Source organism: Xiphophorus maculatus, chromosome 23, assembly GCF_002775205.1.
Source record: "Xiphophorus maculatus strain JP 163 A chromosome 23, X_maculatus-5.0-male, whole genome shotgun sequence".
Taxonomy (NCBI): domain Eukaryota; kingdom Metazoa; phylum Chordata; class Actinopteri; order Cyprinodontiformes; family Poeciliidae; genus Xiphophorus; species Xiphophorus maculatus.
In genome coordinates, this window is record NC_036465.1 from 11,474,090 (window position 1) to 11,487,670 (window position 13,581).

Consider the following 13,581-nt stretch of genomic DNA (forward strand, 5'->3'; position numbering starts at 1 on the left):
GAATTTTAGACTAATCTATAAAGAGCTCCTTCTTCTACATCTTTGCTGTGTCCCCTAAAAGTTGAAAAAACGACTTGTTATGCCTGTCGTTAAGGAACCGGTTTGTTTTTGAAGCTCTACTAAAAAGAGCAAGTGCAAAACAAAAAAATTTCCACACCACATTTATGTTTCTTTGAAAAAATTTGGAAATCAATATATCATTTACCTTACATTTCACAAATATGCCCTGCTTTGTGTTTGTCTACAACATTAAATCTGAAAGAAATACATTAAACTTTTGGTTGCAAAGTGACGAAAGCAAAGAAGGTTCAGGGCTGTGATTATTTTTTTGAGGCAATGTACGTATATCCCTGTTCTGACCACATGTGTTGAAACTACTACATCTTTTTCCATGAAGTAAATATCAATATTTCTTCATTGTTCCTTCACCCAGATCTGAAAACCAATTTTGTCGTATTATAGGAGAAAAGTGTTGCAGTGTTTTTAGCTTTAGGCTTTTCAATCTCAGTTTGTGTTGTTTTTTTTTCCAAAAATGTTTCTGCTTAGACTTGCTGAGAAACTCTCATCTATTCCCCCTGCTAAAGTGAATGTTTAGAGGATCCTACTAATGAGAGAGGATTGCAAGAAAGTCAACACGTAAAAGTGGGTGGCCTCCTTTCCCTCCATAACCCACATCAACAATGAGAGAAACCACAGTCAACACATGAAAACGAAAAACAAGTCTTCATCTCCCCCTGTTCTCAAAGGGGGCTAATAAACTGAAAAAGGCCCTTAATTTATCACATGTGTGCCACTAGTGCAGGTTGGACACATGTTGGTTAAGTGATTATCTGTATAAACGCAGAGAAAACTGAATGTGCATGGAGCAGCTGGTGGTCTGCGGGAAAGGTCAGGTCTTAGGATTGAGTGCGAGAGGCCTAAGCCACTTCAAAAGCCAGAGTTTGTGATATGCACATGTTTCAGTTTTACAGCCACATCTCCCTGCGGTTCAACCAGCATATGTTGGTGCTAGATAGCCTCAGATTGAGTCAGAACGCCACAGTCATTTCTACTGATGACCTTCCAAAACTTTCTCATTTAGGAAATATGCCTTGGCTCTAACAGTGTTGTTCGTAAATGAAAGAGTGACATTTTGACCTCTCCTGCTAAGCTCTTCCTTTTGATATCTTGGTTTTACTAAATTAAAAACAAAATAATCTTATGGACCATTATAGACAAATGTGTTGTTTAGTTTGTTTTGACAAAATACAACGTTCTATTAGTGAAAATAGGTTGAATCCAGGAGAGACTGTAGCATATATCAATACAAAGAAACTATGAGAAATGACCAGACTTAGTTGCCAATCACACAATGAAGTGGATTTTATTGTTCTTTGTCAGTATTTTACTGGGCTTCTATGTGATGGACAAACTCAAAGTAGTGCGTCGTTGCGAGGTACAAAAGAAACTGAAGCATGGTTAAATATGTTCACCATGCATTTGCATTTTTACTCCCTAATATGATTCTTTGTCGAATTACATTACCCTCTGATCATAGCTTTGATTCTCTACCAGATCTAAAAACTGAACATTTACCCATTCTTCTTTATAGAATATCTTGTATTAATTCAGACTGGAGAGAGAGAATTTTATTAACAGCAATGATTTTAGTTTTAACCTAAACAATTTTGACTTTCACTGCACCATTCTATCACATAAATGCTTTGATATAAACTGTTTCACTGCAGATCTGACCGATTCTTTCATCCTATCCAATCTACCAACTATTATTTTCTGTGCTGGAGTAACATTTCCTCATGGAATGATGCTGCTACCAAATACAAACCATTACACAAGGCTAAAAAGTTACTAACTAGGCGACAATGAAGCCAATTAGTTTCACAAAACTCCATGTTGGGGTATCAAAGTAAAGAGTGTTGTATATAAAAAATGCCACTTTTTTCAGTTTTTTATTTTTAAAGAATATTTAAGAATAACAAATCCTCATCTCTCCAATTATGCATGACTTTAAGCTTGTCTGCCTTATAAAATAAAATAAAAAAACATTATTTTCTGATTATGAAGTGATAAAATTCTAAATTAGTCTCAAGGCATGTGAATATATTCGCAGCCAGCAGAATGCTGGAGAAGATTTGCTTATGCATTTGAATATTTTACTCACTTCTCAATTTGTTTTATCAAGTTGAGCAGTTTAAGAAGTTATCTGGGACATGTTAGGATTGGAGTTCAGGTGTGAAAATGACTTCTGACTGTTAGCTGAAGACCTCAGCAGGGTGCCACACAAAATATGGAGGAACTGTCACAGCTGTGAAATCTGCACATAGGGGTTCATTTTATGACTTTGCATACTACATGTTCTTAAAGTGCAGGTTGTGTATTTTTACAACAGATGAGGCTGCAAAAACAGTTTTTAGCATATTATTAAAATTAAATCTCTAAAATAAAATGAATAATTGATAATGTTGCTTATATTTGCTCTCATGTTGACATTCAAGATAAGTATTGTGCTTCTCTAACAAATATATTTCCCAAATACATAGTTATGTTGTACTCTGTGTCTATATTTGTCATGATTTAGTTTTAACCGGACAGTACATTGAATCTATAAACATTTAACATGTTACATATGAGTGTTTTGAAGGGAGATCATTTGTTGACATTTAATGGAACAGATTGCAGTATTTTATTTTGATCTTCCAGCTGGCTGTGGTATTTCCACTCCGACAGGGAAACATTAATTCCTTGTGATTCATTTTACAGGACTGGACCTGCACACTTTACCATATGAATCCAATAAGACCTTTGCAGAGATGAATCTCTGCTGCTTACTTTTGTTGGAACGGTAACAAAGTCTATGATTAACCATGCTCTCTGTACACAGCTCTACTCTGTTTACAGATGTAAAGGTTAACCGAAGGCATTTCGGCAATCTTAAAAAAATATTACTTTGCCCTACAAATCAAACTATAGCTGTACCAATAGGACCTTCTCATCATTATGTCTGTGTCACTCTCATTTACTTATCAACACTCGTCCAGAGTGCTTTGACACCAGTGGGTGTTGGCGTGCCGGCAGTATGAAGTAAGAGGCACGATGCAACACAGTGGTAGGCTACTGATGTACAGTACACCGTGTTCTGCTCTTTATTTAATGTAGCTATCTTTATGGTTAACCCAAACCTCCACAACAAATGCTTTTTTTTTTACATTTTGTTTTGAATATCTGCTCTTTCAAATCTGCCCTGTTTCATTCGCTTATCTTGGTTTGAGGCCTGTGTGCAATGTTGAAAAAACAAAGTTGCAATCCATCTGTAAACTGGTAAAGATGCAGAATGTTTATGCCAGGCCATCGGAATGACAGCAAAGAGGAAATAAAGGATAAACCAGCATCCAAAAGAATCATTTCAGTCTGGTGTCTGAGATTTTGTATTCTGTACTACCTGAGGTGGTAAAGAAAATAGTAGCTAATGAGGAATTTTAGACAGAAAACAACCATTGTTTCTAGTTTTTGTGCTCCAGTGGATCTCAGTGGCCACCTTGGTGTGGAGCTGTGTTTAGTTTGGTGGATCATGAACTTTATTGCAGGCAAATTTTAAATTTGTTGAACTCTGACCATTGTGGGCTGTGATGCATATTTTTCTCTGCCAATAAACACAGGATATCTGTCTAGAAAGTGTTTGGGAAAAAAGTTTGTTTCCAAAGCCCACACTATGCTCTATCATATATTCCCTCATTTATTTTCTCCGTCCCTTGTTGCCTCTCACCAGCTTAGGCTGTTCTATTGTTGGTTTGAGCAAGAGACAAATGCCTCATCATGGCTGACGACAGAGCAGCCTTTTACATAAAAAAGGAAAAATTGGTGTGATGTATGGATGTATAAATGTGTGCTCCTGATTCTTCTTTTGGTCAGCAACCTGTTAAAACTGTTACCAGACGTGTTGCTTATGTTGCAGCAACACATTTAGTGTGTTGTCTCACCTACAGCGACATGACCCCAGTGTGTCAAATGGCAGCACAGAGAGATCCAGGCAGAAAAATATGACTCTTTCATTCGGCTTTGATAAGAAATGGCTGTTATTCTTTGACTGTACCTTAGATTTGAGACTTTAATTTCAGCAAGGAAAGCAGCTTTTACAATCAAAAATCAAACGAGAAAATCAAAATGTGTGTTAATTTTAAAGAAATGAGAATACTGGTTAATTGTTTATTGTTTTGATGTTGAAGGTCATTGCCTGCAATTTGTTTTGCTTGTGTTGATGTAAAGGTGAAAGCTTTATTTAAAAGTTGTTTATTTTTTTGTTCAGGAATCTTATGATATATATTTTGAAGAAACATAGCCTATAAATTTGCAGTCATTTTAGTCTTTCTTCTTACAGTCAGGGAATATAGCTAAATATTAACATATGTAGCTTTAAATTTTTCAGTTGCAAAAGAAAACCCAACTAATTTTCTGTTATACTGTTCCTATGTTCTGTAGTCCTTTTATTGAAACCCCAGAAAAGTAACCCTATACCTATTTAGATCATATAATAATGCAGCACATCCATCCCTCTTTCTGCTTCTGCTCACCACTGGTCAGCTGGCTGAAAGAAGTCTAGGCCACTTTTTCTCTCACATACAAAAAAAATAAATCCCACTGTTTAAATAGTTGACAATATATTCTATGTCTGTATGTCTAAAAAAGTCAAAAATAACCATATATGTCATTAATAGCATTATTCTGTGCATAATGATGATCTTGTTATGCTAGTTTTGCAAGTTAAGTAGTAAGTAGTGTTATTCTTGAATACACTTTCTTTTCAGAAATGCTGTGGCACTCGACACATTCTATTTTTGTTATCTTCATAAGAATCTCACACTTTTCAAGAATGATGTTGTGTAAAAAGATATCATTCTTTCAGGTTTTACATACAAGTTGATGAAATAAGATTTTTCTGAGGTGCTGATAAAGCAGAAAACAAAATGGAAAGCGGAACAAAAAATGTTAATACAGATGGAACTGTGGATTTTGTCAACACTTTGCCCATGAAAAATGTAACTCTGTTAAAACCATCTGCTGATGATCAGATTGGATGCGATACTTAACGTGTGTACTGGACTGTACGGTGTGTGGAAAGGTCATCAGTGAGAGACCCATAAATTGTTCTGACACTTGGGCACATGTTTCCAATCAGTTTGCGCTCAAATAATGTTATGGTTGAAGAATTCAGCACGGCAGTCATTAGCTGTTATCAAAGGCCACTTTTTCTGTGGTGAGTCTCTGGGAGCTTATATGTGTTTAAGGCCGCTGGGAACTGGAAACATGGGAAATAATTATGTCCTTTCACAGTGGGTGGGTCCGGCAGGTGCAATGCTTTCTGCCCTTCTGATCAAGCCTGCTTGTATTTTCAACTAACTGATTAAACACTGTAGTTAAAATATTTTTTTGAAACATTGTACAGCTGGTTTTCACAGTCACTACTCACACCATTATCACTCTAGAGCTCCTCCAGCTGTGAATGAACTTTCACAAAAAGTTGAGCTGTGAGTTCAAAGCCTAAAAAGTTTCCTAATTTCTTCCCTCTTGTACATAAAACGGAATAACTCCAAATTTTACTCCAGGGAAGATTGTTTGGATTTCCATTCTCCACTTGGGGATGAGCTTGGCTGGAGTGTTGACAATCACTGGCACAGCAAACTCATTCTATTCAAACAACTCCAGCTAGTAATTTGCTCATACATCTTTTAGAACAGCTCACACAGCAAGAAAAAACCTTAAATCCTGGAGCTAAAAGAGGTTTTCAACACTTAAACAGGCACTTTTTTTTGTCATTTTTGTCGTTTGTTTTTGTCCCTGAAGGGAATTATTATGCAGTTTGGGAAGTGAGGCTGTTTCTATAGGAATCTATACTTCCTGTGTGTTGTGGTCTCCGAGGTTAATTATGACAGTAGAGACAGTAATTTGCTCTTTGTATTGGTACTTATCTCCTCTCACAGCTGGTGTGTTTTGCCGAGTGGACGACCATTAATCAAACCTTTCTCCTGCAGGAAGTTGGACTATCCATCACCTCTCTCCTCCTCTCTCTGCACTCCCCCTGCTGTCCCAGCAGGCACTAAACCTTTTCATTTTACATGCCCAAGTGCAACCTTGAATATCGTTACCGCATTTTGCTGTGGTGATAGACTGAATGAATCATCTGTGCACTTTGGAGCATTTTTGCAGAAAGAGTGTGTAGTTTCTTAATGTGCACTGTGTTGTCTGTCATTCTGAAAGAATGACTGAGAGAGAGCAATCAATTTAAGTCTGCTCGGCTGATCCTGAAATGCTTATTTACACACAGCGCTATTAATCAGTGAAGCTGCTAAAATCTGCTTCACTTTACTTTCCTGTCTTCACAAAGCTGGAGAATTAAAACATGACAGAGCTGTGTGTGCCTGCTGATTGGACTGCAGCACCCAGCATTATTTTTCAATCTGAGTTTGGGATTTAAAAAACAGTTTGTGCTACATTTGCAGCCTGCCATGTTACATTGGCTATGTCCCAGTTCCATGCTTCATGCTGTTCGGAAAGAGGCCTGGGGTTCCTCCGCTCAAAGATGCCTGCATGTCTACCTTACAGTGTGCTGCAAACCATAAAGAAAATGGAAAATTACTTCTGGAGAAATTGAAAAGAAGAAGGCAAAAATTAGGCTCTTAGAAAGAAATCTACACCGCATGCATTAAACATTTTGTGCTGAAAAGAAAACAGACAATGTGTCAGTGTCAGAGCTAATGTATACGGGGGATATTTATGTCCTGCATACTAATTTATCCTTGTGTTTGGGACTTTTAGCTCAGGACATTTATATTCAGGATATTAACTTTCTTAACCGAAATTAAAAGACATGTTAAAAAAAAGAAACTAACAAAAAAAATAGAACAGTATTTAAAATAGCAAACCGTTGAAGGGTACAATCTTGTCAGTATCAATATTCACCCAAGATAGAAGTAGTGTTGACAAAATTTATAGTTTAACTTTGGCTTTATGAACAGAGTTAGAAGATCTTTCACTCCACCACCCTACAAAAAAATTAAAAGCTCTGTTACAAGCTTTGAAAGTCTTATTTTAAATCAACACAGTGGCAAATGGCCATATGTGATATCAATGGTATATTGTAACACTAATATTGTAATATCTAGAGAAATGTTATGATAATTTTTTCAGCTCTAGTTTTGATCAATATTTCTACTCTGTAGTTTAAAGGCTTTGGTCTGCATGTTTCTCCCAGTAATTGTGTCACTGCAATAAGCTACTTTCAACATAATTTCCATTGAGCTGTTTTGTTGATGATAAGAAAACAGTCCATGTACTATGCACAACAACAGTTGCTTTTTGTTAAAAATGCATTGCTTAAATGATTAACTACTTTGGAAAACAACAGAAAGATCATATCATATTTATTTGTTGTTGTCACTTAGTGACTAAACAGCAAAATAACAGATACATGTTGTTTCAGTCTCATTTTTGTAGCTGATAGATCATGTGAGAACATTTTTGCTGATTTTGGTAATCCTTCTTGGGAACACGTTTTTATGATAGTATGTGTTTGCATCTGCAGATCCAATGTTTTCTCAGGCAAAAGACTATTTGGACATTATGTAAAAAAAAAAAAGATTTTCTTTGAAAAATAGTTTACTTTTGTATACATTTAAATGTTTATCATTATTTTATCTAACAGATAATTCTTCTCTTCATTAATGCATAACAAATAGCTGATGTCATGATAGACACAAGGTTACTCCGTCTTCTAGTACAGTGCTTCACAATTCAATCTGTTTTCTTCCTTGTAGCTCTGCAACTCTACAGCAGATCTGTAAAACAGTGGGTGAGCTGCCAGCCTGAACCTCTAAAGACCCTTACGAAGTCTTTTGTCTTGCAATCAACTCTCTCTCACTCACACGCACACCCCCACTCGTGGATGAGGCACAAGGACTCTTCATGAGGTTTATGAGTTGTAACCCTGCTGCATCATAAATAATCCAATCTCTTCCAAAGAATGCAAAGAAGGGCCTCCTAGGTGTAATTGTTTCTCGATTCAGGGTGGATGGAGAAAAGAAAACCTCATTACAAAACAACTAGAAAAGCTAAAACAAAATAAACAAACACTTTTAGTAAAAGACATAGAAAACTGAAAAAAAAAAACAAACCGAAAGCTACTTTGATGTTGACCTGCCAGATTCTGTTCTGGCCTCGAACCAAGATGCACTTATTCAATTTTCTTTGTGGGAGAAGAAACATAAGGGCTCAAGCTGAGAAAAACAATGATTCAAGGTTGTGGTGAAAAATGAGCGTGTCTGTGCTGATAGCGGAAGGTCATGTGCATCGGCCCCCAGTGTGCGTCTGCCATCTAGCACGCAGCGAGGGTGCGCTGCTGGCATGCCACGACACGACAACACTTCTGCCGCAGCTTCAGCGAATGCCACGGGCCACTATCATTGTTTTGTGGATTCAGCTCGAAGCACAAGTTGGATGAGCCACAAGCAACTGAACTCAACTCATCCAGGAGATGTTGAACTTCTTACCGTATTAAGCAGACTGAAAGCAGAACTGTGTTTGTCCTGTGGGGAGGAAATGTTGGCAGAGATGCCAATTCTGTCAAAAGATTTAATAAAAAGCCATTCTGGTTGTCATTGACGAAGTATGATGTTGAGCTACAGTAAACATCACTGTTTCTACAAAGAAATTCAACTGTAACTTACTTTCCTGGATTAAATCAACTTTCTAATTGCTCCTGTTTTAAATGAAAAATATGCTGCAGGCCACAAATAAACCTTTTAACAAATTCTACAGTTATTTTAACAATAATTTCTTTATTACTTTCCTTTTTTGGCAGTGTCAAGCACTTTTTGGTTTCAACAAGTCAAACATTAATGAGGTGTAGATTATTTTCTTTGAATTGACCATTAAACAAGTTCTCATTTGAAAATGTTTCTTGTTTACATTATATTTCCAAGTACATTGGGTTGTGCGCCACTTAGTCAACAAAATAAGATGGACAAAAACAGTCTTTGTCTAATAAAGATATTTCAAATCACATTTCAGTCTCACTAAACATGACAAAGTTCAAGAAATGCATTTATTTTTTATCAAGACATAAATTATACAGTACAAATAAAGTATTTTCTCATTTTACCTTGTCCTTCACAGTCATTTCCTATCTTTCCAGTGGTATTTCTTCTTTTTATGCACCACTTTTCTCCTGGGTGCAGTTCTCTGTGTAAAAGTGGTTTAGTCCTTTCAGCTTTTCTTCCACAAACAGGTCAGACGGAGATCAATAACGTGTGCAGATAGACTCTTATCTCAGGCTGAAGGAGGCCTTATCAGCCCCCCGTAAATGGTGTTTCATGAAAATTCCTTGAAACATAATCCTCCTTGAGATGGAAGACAAAAGACAGACTAGGCTTCTATCAAAAACATCTAAAGTAAGTTTTACTTTTCTTCTCACACATCTGTGAGTAGAACGCCTGCTACACATCACAAGTGTAGCAGGGAAAACAAGTATGAATGAGTAATGCAGTGAGCTCACTCACTGCATAAAGTGTACCTGAAAGAGGTGGAGTAAAGAATCTACAGGAATCTGTATTTTCTTCAAAGTCCAACCACTGCTAGTTGTTTAGGACAAGATGTTCTTAAAGCAGGCAGAGAACTAGTAAAATTTAAGTCTTTCTTCTTTGACGCATGGTGGTCTACATGTTTGAAAGCTTTTCCTTTCTGAATAAAACACCTCTGTAGGAGGAGCCATCATCTGCTCACAACTTATTGACTGTTGAATCTCTGCTGCTTGGTAAAGCAAAGAAACGCTGTAACATGCTGCCAAGATCAATTACTAGGCTGCTTTGGAAAACCTATAAAACTACCTATCTCCAGGTTTTAGCAGTTACATTAGTTACATGAGCAACCTTTCTAAACAATGCAACTGTTTTGCTAAATTAAAACCAGCACCAGCACTTCAAACAAATTAGTTTATGCATACAACTTCCAAGTATTGCGGTTTAAATGTTATTGTACTCTAAATGTGTTTTTGCTTTTGGGAGTCGATTATTTATGAGTACGCAGCATTTTAGCCGAAAGCAGTCAGAAGGAAGCAAATTTGGGCTGAAAACATTTTCAGGTGTGATCTACTGAAACAACATTTCTGAGGTTTAGAACCAGAAACAAAAAAAGGAAGAAAGTTATTGTATTACAATTGCCAATTGTCAGCTATTATGTTGCACTTGTTTTAACCTTAGAATTCCACGTTTGCCAGCAGTATTGAGTAAATCATGTCTAGAATGAATCCTGACTGTAACCAATTCTACAGTGATAGGAAAAAGTATTCACCCCTTTTCAATTATCTGCTATTTCTGCTTGTTTAATCTAATGCAAAAGTAGAAAAAAACAGGAGCGCAAACCTTTATAAAACATTTGAGCTCAAGTTCGTTTAAATTTCTAAATCCACTTTTCTTTCTATGTTCAGATCTTCAGGTGAATTACTTCCTGACTTACCAAACTGGCATTGCATGGTAAATAAGACTGACTTCTCATTAGTAAGTCCTCCACACAGCCTCAATTCAGAAAGTCCAAGAGCAGCTGTTTGCAGGGATTCATTACAGAAAAACAGTCAGATATAATTACAGTTTTTAGGCTCAATTGAGCTATTTCAATGTTGCAGAAAGATCCCTATTTAAAATCAGAGGTTCCCTGGTCCATTTTCATCTCACCGAGGCATCATTCTTTTGCCATTTGGTCCGCAACCACAGACAAAAGCAATTTAGTTTTTTTAATCCATTTGCACCAGTAAACCCATGGTATGAGTACAGTAGGAGTTTCACAATTCAGGGATTGAATCTATGTGATGACATCTTGTCAGTAGCCAGTTTTTTTAGGTCATGAACCCCATCATGGCAACGGATAGCAGTTTAATCCATTTAATCATTAATGTGCCATAATTCCATCCCTAAGCGCATTAAATACCAAAACAGCGGAACAACTTTTAGATTGAAAATAAGCAGGTTAATGTTCAATGAACCTCTCCTGACCCTTTTTATAGCATTTTTTCACTCCTGACATCAGTTCATGAGAATAATTGGGAAAATATGGTGACAGTAGTAAAAGTATCACCGTTAGCAGACTGTAATAAAGACCAGAAAACATAACAGATATTTTGTCAGAGGCTTTGTTATGAAATCTTCATCTTGTACTGTGAAAAAACACAAATATTTGCCCGTCTGTCATCAGATCACACCAAATATTAACAAGAGCAAGATAAATTTAAGTGCTTTTTTGTATCATTACTTTTGATTGGAGTTTATTTTCAGCTTAATGTTAATTTGACAATGTTGCAATTTTATCTTTTTAAAAAATGCATTGACAAATAAAATATTTTCACGTGTGTCCTTTTATCAGGTTTGTGTTAATCAACAAGGAGCCCAGACTGTGAAAATGGACCAGCGAGCAAATATTGTCTCTTGAAAGTCAGAACAATTCCTGTAGAACGAATTAATATCAAAAAGAAATAATTGCTTTGTAAATGAAATTGACAGTTCTGTTTATCTCCCAGAATGGTAATTATTTACTTTAGCAAAGAAACAAAGTGTTATGATTAAATATATTATTAAATAACCAAACTTTATTTACTGTTCATCATGAAAACAAATGCTGTTTGTTGTCAAAAAAGTAAATTTATCCTGCATGTAAACAAGCAGGTGTTATAGAAAATGTCATAATGAAGTCAGACTTTCAACATCTTTACTTTTGCCAAATTTGAAGGACAAATGCATGCTAAAAACAACAAATCTTTGATGTATTTTTCTTGGTCGGGAGCTATTGCTGGCTGACATAAAATAATCATGAAACGGACACTGAAGGGTTTTGCAGATAGTATAGCTTAACTGTATACAACTTTATTTTTAGTGCAATTATTCAAATTCTAATCAACTTACTTATTATTATTTTATATTATAAGTTATTTTTTGTGGGTGTTTTTACTTATTATTATTAAACGTCACATACTTCAGCCTGCCAATGGGATTAGGAATGGAAATTAGACACTTGGCTTTAATTTCACATATTTGCATGTAAATGTTAATTAATATGCAATTTCCCATTTAAAAAAAATTAAACTTGAAACAGTCAACAATAATAATAATAAGAAAACAACAACAAAAGGAGCATTTTTGTCATCTACTGACATGGAATGTGGACAAACCTTAATATATGAAGGAGGGTGGCCAGGCGGGTTGGCCAATCAGGTGCTCCACCATATTACAGAAAAGTGACTGCTAAATTTAATAATGCAAATGAATGGATAGCAAAATCCTGAGGTTATGTATCTGTCTTTGTCTTGTTAGTATTTTTAGCCATGTGAGTATTGTATTTAATAAGAAAATAAGTTGTACTCATCTAATTTTCCAACTTCTTTATAATTATGTTCTGATGTATTAACTAATTTCCATAGTGTCACATTTATTAGGAATTAGGTTTATTGGACATGTATATATCTGGTGTGGTAACCAGCACAGAGCTCAAGATAACAATATTTATGCAAAGATAAAAATGCTAATGCAAATGCTGCAGATTTAGAGAGCAGAACAGATAAAGAATCTGAATCCACATAACCCCTCTCTGGGTTTTTTGGGTTGCAGAGGAATTTCTTTGTCCCGCTCTACATCTGCCTTCGCCCCAAACAAGTTTATGCCCAAGGCATCCTGTAATGGAGAAGCTTTGAAACTGAGTCATGAGGGCTCGTTCTTAAGCTCTTTGTCTTAATCTGCAAAACAGTTCTTTATCTGATCAGTCAGGTCTCGATCAGATCCATTTGCATGCAAAACAGTGGCAGTGTCTCTACACCAGGCAAATATTTCTGTGCACACAGATAACACTCACAGCAGATGCAGAGCTCCTGTTTGTTGCTTCACGTATCAGTGCAAGCTGACTTTACTGGGAAAGTCAACAGCAGAAATTGTACAGCACAATTGACAAGGTAAATATCATTAATCTGATAAAATGCTATGACTTTCTATACATATAAAAGTTCCTCAGTCCTTCACTGAAAATAGGGCATATAATTTGTAAATTCTCTATTTAACTGGCTGTAGTAATTATGTTTTAAATTAAACATCCTTAATCCGAAAACATAAAAGCAACATTAGCAGACAATTAAAGATACACCAAAAGCTCCTGCCTTTCTTCTATCAGTGAATGCAGGAAACGTTATTACCATCCCACAGACATAACAACACTTCAGTGTCAATATTAGTGAGAGAAGAAAACTCAAAATAGCTATTTTCAGTATTAGTGAGATGTTTCAAAACAAAACCAGAGGGAATACAAAGAAAAGTTATTTAAAAGGAAGCTATAATTTTCACTGCATATAATGACATGTCTACATTTTATTTAGGCTGTGAGAAAACAAGAAACAAATAGAAGAAAAAAAGGATAAATGCATTACAGAAAAGTTTCTCTGTTTTTATTTTTTGGGCAATTCTCTATCTGCTGGGGATTTGATGCTGGATTATGTTGGCAGCCTTTTTGAAAGCTGAGAGTTAAGATAAGGATTTACATTTTCTAAGGAATACACAGAGA